The following is a 16,029-nucleotide window of genomic DNA, read 5'->3' as shown; positions in this document are numbered from 1 at the left end:
CCCAAACACTGCAGCGAATCATCAACTGGCTGACGAGCTGAATGTGTTCTACTGCAGGTTTGACACATTCACACCTCTCCACCTCCCCCCCCCCCCATTGACATCACCTGCCACTCTGCCACCTCTCCCCTCTGACCCCCCACCAGCACTCACGATCTATGAAGAGCATGTTCTTTCAGTCTTTCACAGACAAAAGATCAGGAAGGCACCCGGCCCAGACGGTGTGTCACCTTCCTGCCTGAAGGTCTGCGCTGACCAACTGGCCCCCATCTTCACCCGGATCTTCAACAGATCCCTGGAGCTGTGCGAAGTCCCCTCATGCTTCAAACTCTCCACAATAATCCCGGTCCCCAAGAAACCCACCATCACAGGACTGAACGACTACAGGCCTGTTGCCCTCACATCTGTAGTCATGAAGTCCTTCGAGAGACTGGTGTTGGGGTACCTGAAGGACATTACAGACCCCCTGCTGGACCCCCTGCAGTTCGCCTACCGAGCGAACAGGTCAGCGGATGATGCCGTTAACATGGGACTGCACTACATCCTGCAACACCTCGACTCTGCAGGGACGTACGCCAGGATCCTGTTTGTCGACTTCAGTTCGGCGTTCAACACCATCGTCCCAGCCATCCTCCGCAACAAACTCACCCAGCTCACTGTGCCCTCCTCCACCTGTCAGTGGATTACAAACTTCCTGACTGACAGGAAGCAGCAGGTGAGGCTGAGGAGCATCACATCCAGCACCCGGACTATCAGCACAGGTGCCCCCCAGGGGTGTGTACTCTCCCCACTGCTCTTCTCCCTTTACACCAACGACTGCACCTCAAGAGACCCGTCTGTTAAACTCCTGAAGTTTGCAGATGACACAACAGTCATCGGCCTCATCCGGGACGGTGATGAGTCTGCATACAGACGGGAGGTTGAACGGCTGGTCTGCTGGTGTGGTCAGAACAATCTGGAGCTGAACACGCTAAAAACAGTGGAGATGACAGTGGACTTTAGGAGAAGCCCCCCCACTCTGCCACCCATCACCATCACCAACAACGCAGTGTCTGCTGTGGAATCCTTCAGGTTTCTGGGCCCCACAATCTCTCAGGACCTGAAGTGGGAGACCAACACAGTCACTACCATCAAAAAGGCCCAGCAGAGGTTGTACTTCCTGCGGCAGCTCAGGAAGCTCAACCTACCTAAGGAGCTGCTGATCCAGTTTTACACCGCCATTGTTCAGTCTGTTCTCTGTTCATCCATCACCGTTTAGTTCGGATCAACCACCAAACAGGAAAAAAACAGACTGCAACGGACAATAAGGTCTGCAGAGAAGATTATTGGTGTCAGCCTGCCCTCCATCCAGGATCTGTACCTGTCCAGAGTCAGGAAACGGGCAAGTTACATCTCTGCAGACCCATCACACCCTGGACACAAACTGTTTAAACTCCTCCCTTCTGCAAGGCGCTACAGAACTCTGTACGCCAAAACAACAAGACACAGGAACAGCTTCTTCCCTCAGGCTGTCTCTGTGTTAAACAGCTAAAACCGGACTTCAGTGTTTCATCCTTGCACCATGCACCAATTTGCACTTCTGATTTAACCTTGTTCTATGTCTATTTTTTTGTCTATTTTTTTGTAATTGTTGCACTAAAGAGAGTGAGGTGTAACCGGAGTCAAATTCCTCGTGTGTGTCCACATACCTGGCAATAAAAAGCGATTCTGATTCTGATTCTGATTCTGATATGAATTAAAGTGCCATAACATTTGTTGTGCAAACACACTTTTAACATCAGCATCTTTCTGTAGTTTTTATGTAGAAGCCTCGCTCCACTGTCTGTTTCCTTGAATGACTTGCTGCTATCAGTTGTGTGTTTTGCCTTTAAGTGATATTTTAGACTGGAACTACTACGCTGAGAAGACAATTCAACTTGGCTGTAAATGCAGGAGTTTTTTTTTTAAATTTATTTTGAAATACGTGCTTTTATGTTGAAACAAGTAAAACAGGAAGTAGAGCCGGTTAGCTCCGTGAGCTTCACACCGGCTGTGTTCGAAACCGCATACTTCTCCTACTACTCCTACTACTCATACTGACTTTTTTCCCAAATGCATACTAGATTCGCCGAAATGTTGGGTATGCATTATGAGGTTACTACTCATACTCAAAGGCTGCAGATAAGGGTCCCAGGTGGGTATGTCCGCAGTTTCCACGGTGGCTCCACCTGTGTTTGCCCATATGGGTTTCAAGTTGCTGTGTGGCTTTAGTTGGACTGGGGAAGTGGAAGTTAAAGAATCCTAGTTTTGACCGTGTAGATTGCCCCTGGGGAATGACTCTGGCGTTGGTTGAGAAGCTAAAGGCTAAAGTGGCCAGTGTTACTTTGATTATTTATTGGTACCAGTGACAATGCTAAGAATGCTATTTCTTTAATGATTACAACAACTTATGTTGTCTTTTACTCTGTTTACTTGAACATTTAGTTCTACGGTGTTGATGTGGCGTAAGTAAACATCTGTGAAAACAACCGGAGTCTCGCATCCAATCAATGGGCGGCATATTGGCAGTGTTTACAGATGACTTTGGTTCTGTCGACTCCGCCGTCTGGAAGAACTTTAAAATGAAAATGGCCGAGTAAAATTTCTGTACCCTTCTCCATGTTTGGTGGATCTGCCGATTACTTTCTTTTCCGGTTCCACAGCAGACAGCAACAGACTTTTACAAAATAAAAGCCTGTGAGCAACAGACTTTTACAAAATAAAATAAATAATAAAACCTGCGTTAATGCGCGATAAAATATTTATCGGCGTTAAATAATTAACAAGTTAACGCGATAATAACGAGTTAACTCGCCCAGCCCTAGATAAAAAAATACAAAAATGTAGTCCATAATTCAATGATTGACCACTATCAGTGTGAAGCTGCCCCAGATGTTTTGTTAGCATTAGTAGTGACAAAATACGGTAAACGCAACCCTGCAAGGTTCTAGAGCCAACAGTAAAAGGGAGCTTTGCTTGTATGCATTGTGTTCCTGTGTTGTTGTTCATAGGAAAAAAGCTCGAATTCATCACAGGAGATGATTACTGAGTGTAAATCTGCAGATAAAATGTTAAATACATTAACAAGAACAAATAACATTCTAATATTGAACTAATCAGGGTTCTAGTTAATAAATTGATGTTTGGACGTTAAATTTGGGTCAGTTAGCTGAACCAAGCGTACAAAAAAAACCAACATATTTACTTAAATCATCACAGAGGAAATATAGAACCGAGAGCAAGCCGACGATGAAGCAATGCACCGGATTTAAAAGAAAATGTCAAACATTCACAACTAAAAACATCCTTCAGATCTTCGTGTAAGGACTTTTTAAAGTGGGTTTAATTCACAAAATATGACATTTGTTTCAAATAACAAGTAATAAAGTCGAGAAAAAAACAAAAATGTCAAAAGTGTCAGTGCTAACAGGACGTGGAAAATGAATGTTGGTCCACTGCTCAAAATGCTGCAGTTTAACAATAAAGGCTGAAAAATGTGAACAACTACATGTGGAATTTTGTTTTACTCCTTTCCCTGCAATGGAGCAGCTTGAGTTTTGATATGTCACCATGTCAACCTTCTGCGTCTTTATACATCCTGTCAAGTCGTGAAATTTGAACTCTTGGTTCTTTTTACATCCACTTCTGGCCTCTTGTTACTGTGGATTTGGCCACAAATGTTTGGTCAAAGGTGCTAATCCCTGAACTGTGACGCATGAGACTGCTGGTTTGAGATGTGTCCTGCACAGATTTTTACACTCCTTGTTTTTTTTTTTCATACTTTCCTTCCCACTTGTGATCTCTTCTGCGACGATAAGGCTCAGGAGTCCATGAGTGGAATAAGAAGAAACCTCTACGGTGAGGCTTAGATCTTACAAACTACGAGGTGAGGCTTACAAAAATACAAATTGTTCTGGGTTAAACATTTGAATATTCATGGATTTCCTTCATGTCCCATTAACACTGCTCTGCAGAAACCAAAAACTTATTTAATTTAAAAGTCTGGTGAGAGTTTTTGTGGCTCTTTGGTTCTTTAAATCTGTAAAAAACATACAGATAAGACACATTTGAAAAGAATAATAAACATTTGCTCTTTAATTCAGAAAGCCAACAACATACTGAGCCTGTCATTGCTGTCTTCGGGTCACTTTCTGTCTAAACTGTGAATATCTATAATTCATACGAGAGCTACATTATCATCTTTCCTCTGCTGTCATTTAAGTTTGATCTCATCATCTACATAATTTATTCTAAGAGCGGTCGATAGACACAGACCTGATGAAATGCAGTGGACGGACACGGCTTTCAATCATCTTTCATTTTTATGACCTTATCTGATTGTATGTCTCAGATTTAATCCAGATTCATGCAATGCTCCATTAACCACTTCCTCAACAAGCCTCCTGATTCTACCCTTAAAGCACAACTCCAGCACAGGGCTGCTGGGTTTCTGCTTAAAGGGATGTGCTTCAGGCTCATGCAAGCAAGTGGAGAGAAGAAATATGATAGAAAAATGGAGACAAGATTGGAAACAGAATTGTAAAAGACCAAAAACGTGATATTTTTACAGAAAAGGTCCATCTGCAACTTCATGTCAGCTCTGAGAACAAAGTAGCAGCCAAATCCTCCCACAATCAGGACTCCTCGAACACCCAGCCTATCACTAAACAACTGTTTATTTTGGCACCGTGATCAAGCGAAAAACCGAAACTCATTCCATGCTTCACAAAATAAACAAATAAAAACAACAATTCACACGCCACAATCTGACCATTTCTCTTACGAGAAGCGGAGGAATCTGCAGTGATGGAAACCTGAAACACGCGGGAACTTGTGCATCTTTTTCCTGAGCTCTACGCAGATACAGACGCATCTTTTTTAACAGTCTGCACGGCAGCTTGCAGCTCTCTCTCAGTCCGTTTGTTCAGGGCTTGCTCAGCTGAGTCAGTCCGCCCACGAGCAGTGCTCTCACTCAGAGGTCCACCACAGCATGCAGGGTATCAGATGCAATTCCTTTGTGTTGCAGTGATCTGCAGGGGCCACGTTTACAGATACGGTAATATTCCAAAATCAACCCAATATTCCAACGCTATCTTAATCCCAAATGAGTTGGCAGTGATCAAATTAAGCCATGTTGAATACGTCGCTCTTATTTGAAGAAGATTCTGTCATACCGGAGCTTTCATGGCATTTTTACAATCCATGCTCTCGGCTCCAAATTTGCCAGGTCGGCTCATTAAAGGGATAGTTCGCCTCTTTTGACATGAAGCTGTATGACATCCCATATCAGCAACATCATTTATGAACATTTTCTTACCCCCTGCTGCGTCCTGTGAGCAGAGTTCCAGCCTCGTTTTGGCGTTGACGAAGGTAGTCCAGCTAGTTGGCAGGGGTCGCTAAAATAAAAAGCTTTGCTTCTCAAAACAATATGCGTTCAAAAGAGTAATACATTTTTAATCACAAAATCGTTCATCCAGAAAAAGTCAGACCTCACAATCGCTTGGCCCTATTTTCTCTCCCTTTGTATCACTGCCTGCTGTGTAGACCGAAGTGCAGACCGAGCAGTCCCCTGATTCCGAGCAGCAAACACCGTAACAGGTGCGGCAGGCAGCAGCACGCAGTGATACGAAGGGAGAGAAAATAGGGCCAAGCGATTGTGAGGTCTGACTTTTTCCTGGAGAACGATTTTGTGCTTTATTTTTTAAACCCCAGCCAACTAGCCGGACTAACTTCGTCAACGCCAAAACGAGGCTGGAACTCGGCTCACAGGACGCAGCAGGAGGTAAGAAAATGTTCATATATGATGTCACTAGTATTGGATGTCATACAGCTTCATGTCAAAAGTGGCGAACTATCCCTTTAATAAGTGACTTTCGTGTTGTTTTTTAAGAACACGTCACTTGTTTTGGGCCTATTTTCACAGACTGAGTTGCTAGTTTCTGTCACAAGATCTGGTAGTATTGCTTTTGTCTGAATTTAATGCAGAACAGGAAGAAACGGGTTAATAAACTGAATAATATGGAAGTAATGAAGGCTGTGGATCGGTGAAAATATCGCATTGGACGCGCTGAAAGGGATATTCTGGGCTGACGTCAGTGCAGATGTTAAAAATGAACAATCTAGTCGACGGCCGATAATAAAACTGATCGTTTGTTGCTATTTATCTTCCCTTTATTGTCAGGAAAAACAATTCAATTTGGCGTAGAAAATCATAACGAATAGTTTAAAAGCATTTCAGCCCTAATCAAGCCAAACATCAACTGCTGTCAGGCTGACATGTCTGTGCATCCCTTGCATATAAGTGCCTGCAACATCATCTAAATGTTGTCTTATTTAGATTAAGGGCGGTTATCTAAATATATATTTGTGCAGTGTTATCCCTGTAATAAGTAATGTCTGTACTGCTGGTATCAGGAAACTATGGGCAACAGAAAAGCAGTCAATAATCTTTTGTTGATTAAGTTCATCCATGTTTAAAGTAACATTATATATATATATATATATTTATATATATATAGATATATATACACCCACTTAGCTAGTTTAGATAGTACGGAGTGTTCGGCTCACAAAATAGACAGAAAAACGTTTTAATACCTCAACAATAAAGTATAAATGTCGAGAATAAAGTTGAATTAAATCAAACTACTATAGAAAATGTCTTGCATATACAAACTGGTGAAATTATAGTTCAGAATAAGTTTTAGTAACAAGGAAATTCTCTCTTTCGGCAACACAGATGATGAGTAGAAGGAGAAGGAGAAACTCCACAAACTTGGATGATGTGGCCGTATTTCTTCAGGCTGCTGTAAGCTGGTAATGGACTAATGTAAGAGCATTGATGGTCACACCTGCATGCAATGCATAGAAGATAATGAAAGAGGAGTTTCACCTTTGTCCTCAACAATTCCACTTTAGTTCCAATATCACAACTTTATTCTGGAAATGGGAAAATTAGAAGAAATCAGTTTCGTAAAAATAGAGATGTGCATGAGTTTGGGAATGAGGTTGATTAAAAAGATAAGGAGGTAATATAAGAGATGGTAGAATCCAAATAAGGAAGATGCAAAACAGAGACGGGGTGTTGCAGATGAAAGGCAACACAGATGATGAGTAGAAGGAGAAGGAGAAACTCCACAAACTTGGATGATGTGGCCGTATTTCTTCAGGCTGCTGTAAGCTGGTAATGGACTAATGTAAGAGCATTGATGGTCACACCTGCATGCAATGCATAGAAGATAATGAAAGAGGAGTTTCACCTTTGTCCTCAACAATTCCACTTTAGTTCCAATATCACAACTTTATTCTGGAAATGGGAAAATTAGAAGAAATCAGTTTCGTAAAAATAGAGATGTGCATGAGTTTGGGAATGAGGTTGATTAAAAAGATAAGGAGGTAATATAAGAGATGGTAGAATCCAAATAAGGAAGATGCAAAACAGAGACGGGGTGTTGCAGATGAAAGGGCGCATTGATTTTGGAAAAGAAGAGAGGGAGAGATAGAACATGGTCAGAGAGGAGAGAAAGATTGAGGTTTAATGGAAAAGACAAAAGGTCAAACGGAGAAGGGTAGATGGGTATCGACCATCTGAAATGGCTCTAATGCTGGCCACAGGTGTGTGTGTGTCTGACAGACTTAGTGATCTCACCGTGTCCCGGGAGCATTTAGACACACATGTTCTGTGGATAACCCACCTCTTATCTCACTGCCGCTTTCTTTTGTCCCCTCTTTTGTTTAGGTTTCCACTCGGGCCATCAGGGACGTCATTTCACCGTCACACACAGATGCGCTCCATTGCAACATCACAAAAAGCCTCGCTGCAGTATTTCAGGAAAGCCTTCAAAGTTTGTGCATACCGGGATACCGGGATCCTTTTTTAATCTAAGAAGTACACCAACAGATCTGACCTGTCTGGATCATTGTTACTGAGTGAAGATGGATGGACAGAAAACAATAGCTGTGTAAATAACACCAGGGCCTGTGGAGCTGTGACCAGTCTAAGCTCAACCCGGAGGACCAGTCTGACTCGCTGTTTAAGCATTTAAATGTCTGTCAGATGGGTCTGCTTCTGTGTCCGTTAAAGACCCCGTCCCAGGCCTGAGTGCGACCCCTGTTTTCGAGCATCCACTTCCTGCTTGAGCGTGCTACAGTGGGAAGCGGTTGCAACATTTGTAAACAGATGGGATGTAAACAAATCCTGTTGTGATCTCCCTTGTGCAGGAAGCCTTTTGTGGCTGTCTGCAGCAAACCAGAAAAACATGAGAGCATGAACAAACTTCTTTTTAAAGCTGGTGAGTCAGTCTGTTGAAGATTTTATACGCCTCAAACTAATATAGTTGCAGTTAGCCACATGCTAGTTGGCACGTATAATGTCAGTGACTTCTGAGCAGGATTGACCGTTACAGACATGGAATCGGCTCACGTTACGAATTCATAGACGTGCCACAAAAACAATAAATATGTAAAGAAATAAAACATTATTAAGTAAATAAAAAATTTTCTGCTCCAGAATTTGCTTCAAAGATGAAAAATATTAACTTTTGTGGTGAACTGTAGAGAGAGAGGCCGCACTTATAGCCATTATGAGAAGCCCGGCTTTTATTTGCATCCCATTTTTGTGGAAATACGACATTTCACTTAACTGTCCATCAAAATCTCTTTCTGAGCAAATATAAGGTAGAAAATTCGTATTATTCAGTAGTTGTGGTCGTAGAAGTGCTGTAAAACCAAGGTTGTTTTCCACAAGTCAGAGCAAAACTTTTATTTTAGGCTTTGTAGATGTAATACATTTGAAGATTCTGAAACTATGTTGCTTGTATTGCCCTCAAAGTAGTTCAGAAAAAGGTTTAAGTGCATGGATAAGAGGAAATAAGTGGCAGAGAAAGCAACAGAAACTCATGCTCAAACCTGACGGCTCAGAGCAAAGACTGTCCACCAGCAATGTGTGCATTCTCATATGTTCTCATGTAAATGTGCACACATAGGACGCCCTTCAGGCACGCTTTGGCATCTCATTTAAACACATTGTGAGCCTTTAATGTCATTTTAAGCTGTTGCATTACTCACCAATTGAGTAGGGTCATCCTGTCACTGTACATTGTTGCTGTTTCATGAGAAACTAGTGGAACTAAACAGGTGCCTTCATCCAACAGCCCTTTTCTTTTGTTTTATCAGACTTTCTGCACTGACAAAGCTGGTTTATGGAGGCAGAAATCTGCATGCCGACAGCAGCCGGCCTTGCTGCATGTCGTTCCTCCTCTCGCTCTCCAGCTCTTTAAAACTGATTAAAAAAAGCTGTATTTGCAATGTGGAAGCAAATCCGAGCAGCTCTGTGATCATACTTAAGCTGTTAACTGCTGAATCTGTTTCCAAATTGAGCCAAAGAGGAAAAACTCTAAGTGAATCAGAATGTTTTACAATCTCAGAAATGGAGAAACATTGAGACCATTAACATCTAACCATCGAATAACAGTTCATGAAATAATGATTCCTCCTCTGAGTCTTAGAGAGGAAATAGTTGGGTGCTTCTAACTCAGCACGGTCCCTTAATGAAGCGATACAGCAGTAAAACATCACTTCACTAACGTCTGGTCACTTAACTTATCAAGATCTCTTTCAAGAACATAATAACGACTGAGAAGCATCAAATCATTTTCTTATCGCCGCGACAACCGATAAAGCAGGGCATGTTGGTGTTGATGCAAATGAGTTCCTGACACTGTGAAAACGAAAGCGATCACACACAAGAAAAACAACACACTCTGCTCTAAGACTCCCAGTTAAACACTGAACCGTTGCCCGTGTGTGCATGAGAGTGTGTGTGTGTGTGTGTGCGTGTGTGACTCAAACTAATTTCACCTTCAGTCGCTTGTGAGTCATTGCTCTAAAGAGGAAACAAAAGTTAGAATCTTGGCTAGATCTTGGGTACATTTCGGCCAATCTAGTATGCATCCGGGAACTTCTCGCAAACTCAAACTCGCATACTAACTCAAAAAGTTAGTATGAGTAGTGGGAGAAGTATGCAGTTTCGAACACAGCCTATGTTCCGCATAACGCGGAAGTAAACCCAGAAGTCAGAAACTTTTTTGGCGAATGCGCCAGGCGAGAAACTCCATTGAAATCAACAGCGGCCATTTTGCGCTCCTGTATCCAGATAATATATTACATCCATGGCTCAGCGACATCTGTGATGGACCATCCCACAGTGGGAATGTGCATCATGGTTGGACCACTCAGTATTCCAGATCTTTCTTGGTAAAAGTGGACCAAAAGCCAGGCTCTGTGATGTTATGGGGTTGTGTCGGTGCCCTGTGACCGCAGCATTCATCCAGGCAACACATGTCACATGTCTTTTCCAGGGACGCCCACGCATATTTCAACAAAACTTGATCTGTATTAACAGATTAAATCAAGTTGACGAGACTATACGTGACATTTCTTGGCAGTATCATATCTTCCATGAAATAAAAGTCAAAGTTAATGTAAGAATCGCTGCTTTTTGTTTTGATTTGCATTTTCCGTACAGTCTGAATTCTCCTGATTAGGGGCTGTATTTCTCCAGCAATCATTACAGTTTTTTACAAGTCTCACATGTACGAACTTGTTCTTTTGTCACAACTACTCTGAAAGTGAACATACCAACAATACTAGTCACACACAGAGATTTGCTTCCGGGTGGTGATTGCAATGCAGCTCCAGACTGAACTGGTGAGAATATTACATCTACTGTAACCTGATGACTTCCTGTGTATGAAATCCGATGCTTCGCTCACACATGAATTCAAAAGCAACAGGATGTCTCACCTCTAGTTGTCACACATGTTTAATCTTGGGTATATATCTTCCAAACAGCACCAGTTTCGCTTTTTCATAACATCTAAACTGAACATGGTGGAAAACCTTGAGATTTAAAGTCAAACTTTACTCCAAACTGTTTGCACAAAAGCACCCGGGAAATAAAGCAATCAGGGAGGGGTTATAGAAGAGTATATTATGAAAAGGTGCTGCAGTGGGTGTGGGTGCTTCTGTCAGGCTCCCGGTTAAAGTCACTCATTTGGATTGCAGCTGTTAATCACAGTGATTACTTGACCACACAGGCTCTTAAGTACTGCTTATGAGAACTCCTCCGAGAGCCATCACACCATCAATGCTATCTGTTTCACATCTATCCTCTCTTTATCTTCCTGCTCTGGCACTCCATCCATCATTCTTTTCTTCTTCTACCTATGCACACCTGCTTTACAACAAGTCATTTTTCTCTTGGCCCATAAAAACTTACAGGTTCTTGTCATTTACCAACAGTCTCTTTCTCATTTGTCTTGGATCTATCCTCGGATCACCTTTCATGATATATATATGTTTTATGGTCCATATATTAGATGTTGTCATGTAGTAGTCTCTTAAGGTGAGTTACTATAATTCATCGATGTTTAAGACAGACCATAACTGTTTTTAGTTTTAAGCGAGTACAATGTGCTGTGTCTTTTTTACTTTATAAGAAAATGAAATGACAGAAAAGAAAATGTGGTCGTTTGGTTTTATCTGCACAGCATATAATTTTCTACCAGTTCTGTGGGAGCTTCCTCTGTCGTTTCAGTTTCTTTGTCATCTATTACTTTCTGTTTTAAAAGCTTCTTAAAATTTCTTTTTCCAAGGACTCTGCCAAACTTTGGTGTTTGCAGGAACATTTTGAACCCAAATCCTGCTATTTACTTGTTAATCCTTTGAGTTTAGTGTTTGAGATCATAAATGCCTTGGTGTGATAACAACGGGATCCGACTGGACCACAAGACTCAGCCCAAAGCTCAGGGAATAGCTCCCAAACAACAAGGGGTGTCCCCTGAACTTATATATAACATTAACAATGTCCGCTATGTCTACAATCTGTTCCCACTTAAACGTCCTGAGCACGACTTTAGCAGCTTAATAAAAGCTCTTCTTTTGGTGCCTCAGGTGACATTTTCTTCTTTCAAACATGCAGTGCAACATCCCGACTTCTCTGACTTCTGTTAGACACGCACGTCGTCTGTGTTTTAACATAAAATCACTCACTGTAGCAATAGTTTTGCAGTAGATGTCTATTGAAATACAAGTGACAAAACTTTTTCCCTGAAACTGCCAAATAAAAGCTAAAACATAACTCTGGTGTGGAGGGTCTGGCTTCAATGCTCAGTTTCACAGGAGCTCTCAGAGGTACGATTAGAGTTTTAACATCTAACTTCATGATTTTGAATGTCTTAATTACACAGATACATATGTCAGATGGTATCAGAACAATTATGTGAGAGTTTGTGAGAGGCTGAAAATTAGCTTCAGCACTGTAGCTGAATGCAGGTGTGTTTACCGGGCTTTCTGCATACAGGTTAACAAATAGCATCGCTTTGTCCTTAGAATAAGCTGCTGTCTGTTTCTTCCTGGTTGTAAAGCCCGTCTGGAGAAAAAATATTTAAAGATTGAACTGAAAACACTTCCAATGACATCATTTTGACTTCACGTATGGATCCCGCCATGCAAAACATATGATGTGTGTCTGTTTGCGAGGCTGCTCTGACACTATTACCACGGATTCCTATTGTTGGTTAGATTTCCTTTCAGCTCTCGTTGATCAGACAGGGGAATCAGTCGACATCTACTCACACTGCCGTCTGATCTCTGGGGAAGATTGTTCTGGAGGTGTGATGGAGGTGAAGGTGGTGTGTGCGTTTGAGTGTGTGTGCTTGGTTTAAGTGTGTGGAAAAAAAGAACTGGCAGGTAAGTAACGCTGCTGCAGCTTTTAGCAAACCACAATCATCCTTCTGCCTTCAAGGTTGGAGCTAAAACTGCACAGCTTATCTTTCCAGCGAGGTCAGAAATAGTTCAATGCAAGAGATGGAGGAGGAGCAGGGTGGAGACAGAAGAAAGGATTGTTTACTTGCAACGTTATTAATGATGCATGATATAGAGAATACAAGAAGCAACATAGTATTGGATGGAAATTCAGTGGACCGTGAATAACAGTTCAGCATTTCCAGATTGTTTTTGTTTTTTTTTCAGTCAGTCTTATTATGTGATTTAAGTGACTGAGCGACTGAGCTGGGGAAAGAAGAAACGAACTGATATCTCAGAATAGGGAGAAGGAAGGCAGATGCAGAGAAGATGATATCAATAAGGATTTATCGTTTAATGAAAGGGAAGAACCACCATACTCATATATGAGCGTCAAAATACGAGTTATTTTCACACTAGAGAAGTTCAAATCTTATAAAAGCCTTTGCTGTTTCTAAGCATTTCTTCAGGTAATTAAAAGGTACAAAATTACTGAAAATGAACTACACAGCTGTACATAATTGTAACTTTAATGTATCTTGTGAACTTTTTCTGAGCTTTAAATTGAATTAAACGCTTCCGCTTGTCATTGTAGTTTCTTCAGATTTCACTTTTTGGAATATTTCACCGACGTTCCTTCACTAATATTTGTTATTGTGCTTAAATATTCGCAAATAATGAACAGTGGTGTGGCTCTTTGCTTCAAATCTGGGCCTTTCTGGAGCTTACGAGTCCAATCTGTGCCTATGTTTCTTTTTGTTGTTGTTTTTTTTCTGATTTGCTGTAACTCATTTTGCCGTTTGTCTCAGCTCTGTGACGGCCTGGCACCTTACCCAGGGTGCACCCTGATTCCTGCCTGATAACAGTGTAAATTAATGCATGTTTTTTGTTCTGTGAATGTAAGGGTTTATTCTTTTGGTATAAGGTACATTTTGGCAGTAGGTGGGCAATATTTCTCTTTGAAGGGTACAGACAGGAAGGAACAAAATGTTCTGATTCTCAAGGTACAATGCATGTGACCTACAGGGGGAACAAATGAGACAGCACATGCAGCTTTATGAGACCATTCCTGCACCTCTATTTTCTAATGTTTAGCTAACAACGCATTGCAGGGAAAAGCTGATGATTATTCACAGTAAATACTATAAATATAAATAGTTTGTTAGTAGAAATGTCTCCTTTTAATATAAGGTATCACTAAAGAGAAGGAAATTTCAAACTGAGACAGAACGGTTAAGAATGAAACTAGTTTTGAGCTCAACGCTTGATCAGCTTGCAAAACTGTGGTTACCGTTACAGCTGAGTTAATCATCTGCTTGTGTCAGAAAACAAACACATGAAAGGAGTACTTAGTCCTTATCAAACCGTAAGTTTTCAGGGTGAAAATTAATCCTAATTAAAATTGTAATAAATCTGTTTCTCAGAAAGTTGCAATCTGTTGTGAAACATTATGTTTTGCACACATCACGCAGACAGACTCGGCTTTAAAAGCCAAACCTTTCATTCTCTTATTGCCAGAAGTGAAGATTTAATATCCACAGACCACTTTGTAAAAATGACTGTTCAAAATAAAGCCAATAAATAAGCAGCAAATTAAGCAAGCGTGTTTATAAGGTTCACTAACTCAATGCAAAGAATTGAAACCGCACAGTTAACTATGGCACCAAGTGTGGTTGTGTTCCATCTCCCTTATAAAGAAGCAAGGCAAAGCACTGCTGGAGAGGATTAGTGGATGCTTATTTAATTGTTCACTCTCATGATTTATTAATTGTCTGCAGGCAGAGCAGTGGCAGGGGAAACAAGCGGCTGCTGTAGTGCCATGCCAGTGCTGCCGGCTCGGCCTGTTTGCCATTTCAGAAGCAGTTTGACTTTGGAAACGTGTTTGTTAGGAGCTAAAAACCAGCCCGCTGCGTGAAGAGTGGAAGTGATTTCACATTCAAAGTGAGAGCAAAGTTAAGAGGAAGAGCAGAGGAGATGTTAGTGTTTGTTTTCTTTCAGGTCAAAAAAGCAATTTAACAGTGTTTGTGCAGCAGGAGCATCACGTTCACGTACTGCGGCGTTTAAGCCACGCACGCGTAACACTGAAGACACCAAAGCAAAGTGGGATGTAGTAAAGGATGAGAACACGCAGACACAGTGATAGATAGATAGATAGATAGATAGATAGATAGATAGATAGATAGATAGATAGATAGATAGATAGATAGATAGATAATCGTTTAGCTATATTTCCCAAAGCGTTATAAAATTAATACTATTAAAACAACTGTTTTTAATTAGAAAGAGAAATGCTCCCTGTATCGAACAGAGTGGAATTTCTGCCGCCTGTGGTGACAGTTTCAATACAAGGAGCAAACAGCTTATTAAAAGCGCAACGCTGTACTCACATTCAGCAGGTTCTCGGATTCCCGGTCACTTCCCAAATCAGAAGCGTATCCACACAAAAAGTCGACTTATCTCTTTAAAACGTCCGTAAGAATCGCGCGGAGAGTGGCGGTGAGAGCGGCAGAGCGCAACACGACAGGGTGATGAGCGGAGCGGCAACGGCAGGCGGACTGAGACGCAAACACTTCTCAGAGAGACTGAGAGTCAGAGAGGCGGCACGATGGCTCCATGACGCGCTCTCTCCTCCTCTGCGCGCGCACGCGTGTATCTCAGCGTGTGTCTTGTGTGGGTCTTCATTTGTATTTGTCTGAATTTACGCAGTTCCTGCAAGAATAAAGCGATATACAATAACACATTGAGTCATTCTATATCAGTTCTAAAAAAAGCAGGATCATTCAGTTTGTAAAAGTGTTCAGTTTTCAGTTTTACTTCCAGCTCTGTTAGTTATCCGGTCCACCGACTATGCTTCTGCAACAGCACAATGAGCTAAATCACTGAAATTACTAAAAGCATAAAAACGTGGGTAGAATTACACTTGAGCATTAGTAAGATTATTAAGTAGCACCCAGGTGCTGCTGGTCAAATGCACTTGATTAACCGATCATTAGTAAGTGTGACCAGTTCTGTCAGTTTGCTGCTCTGCAGCATTCAGGTGTATGTTAAAGGGATAGTTCGCCTCTTTTGACATGAAGCTGTATGACATCCCATACTAGCAATATCATTTATGAACATCTTCTTACCCCCTGCTGCGTCCTGTGAGCCGAGTTCCAGCCTCGTTTTGGCGTTGATGAAGGTAGTCCGGCTAGTTGGCTGGGGTTTAAA

The 16,029-nt window shown here is 41.6% G+C and overlaps 1 protein-coding gene across 1 annotated transcript in view; it reads right to left on the bottom strand.

Annotated features, from left to right (window-relative positions):
• Window positions 1–15,381, bottom strand: part of gpr4 (G protein-coupled receptor 4) — a 75,055-nt gene extending 59,674 nt beyond the window's left edge. The window contains exon 1 of the mRNA XM_075472842.1: window positions 15,210–15,381. The gene's annotated coding sequence lies outside the window, so the exon portion shown is untranslated. The remainder of the gene's footprint in view (window positions 1–15,209) is intronic.
• Window positions 15,382–16,029: the final 648 nt, after the last annotated feature.

Source organism: Odontesthes bonariensis, chromosome 9 (assembly GCF_027942865.1).
Source record: "Odontesthes bonariensis isolate fOdoBon6 chromosome 9, fOdoBon6.hap1, whole genome shotgun sequence".
Classification (NCBI taxonomy): Eukaryota; Metazoa; Chordata; class Actinopteri; order Atheriniformes; family Atherinopsidae; genus Odontesthes; species Odontesthes bonariensis.
Note: the sequence above shows the minus strand (reverse complement) of the source record. Positions and strands in the feature narration are given on the sequence as shown.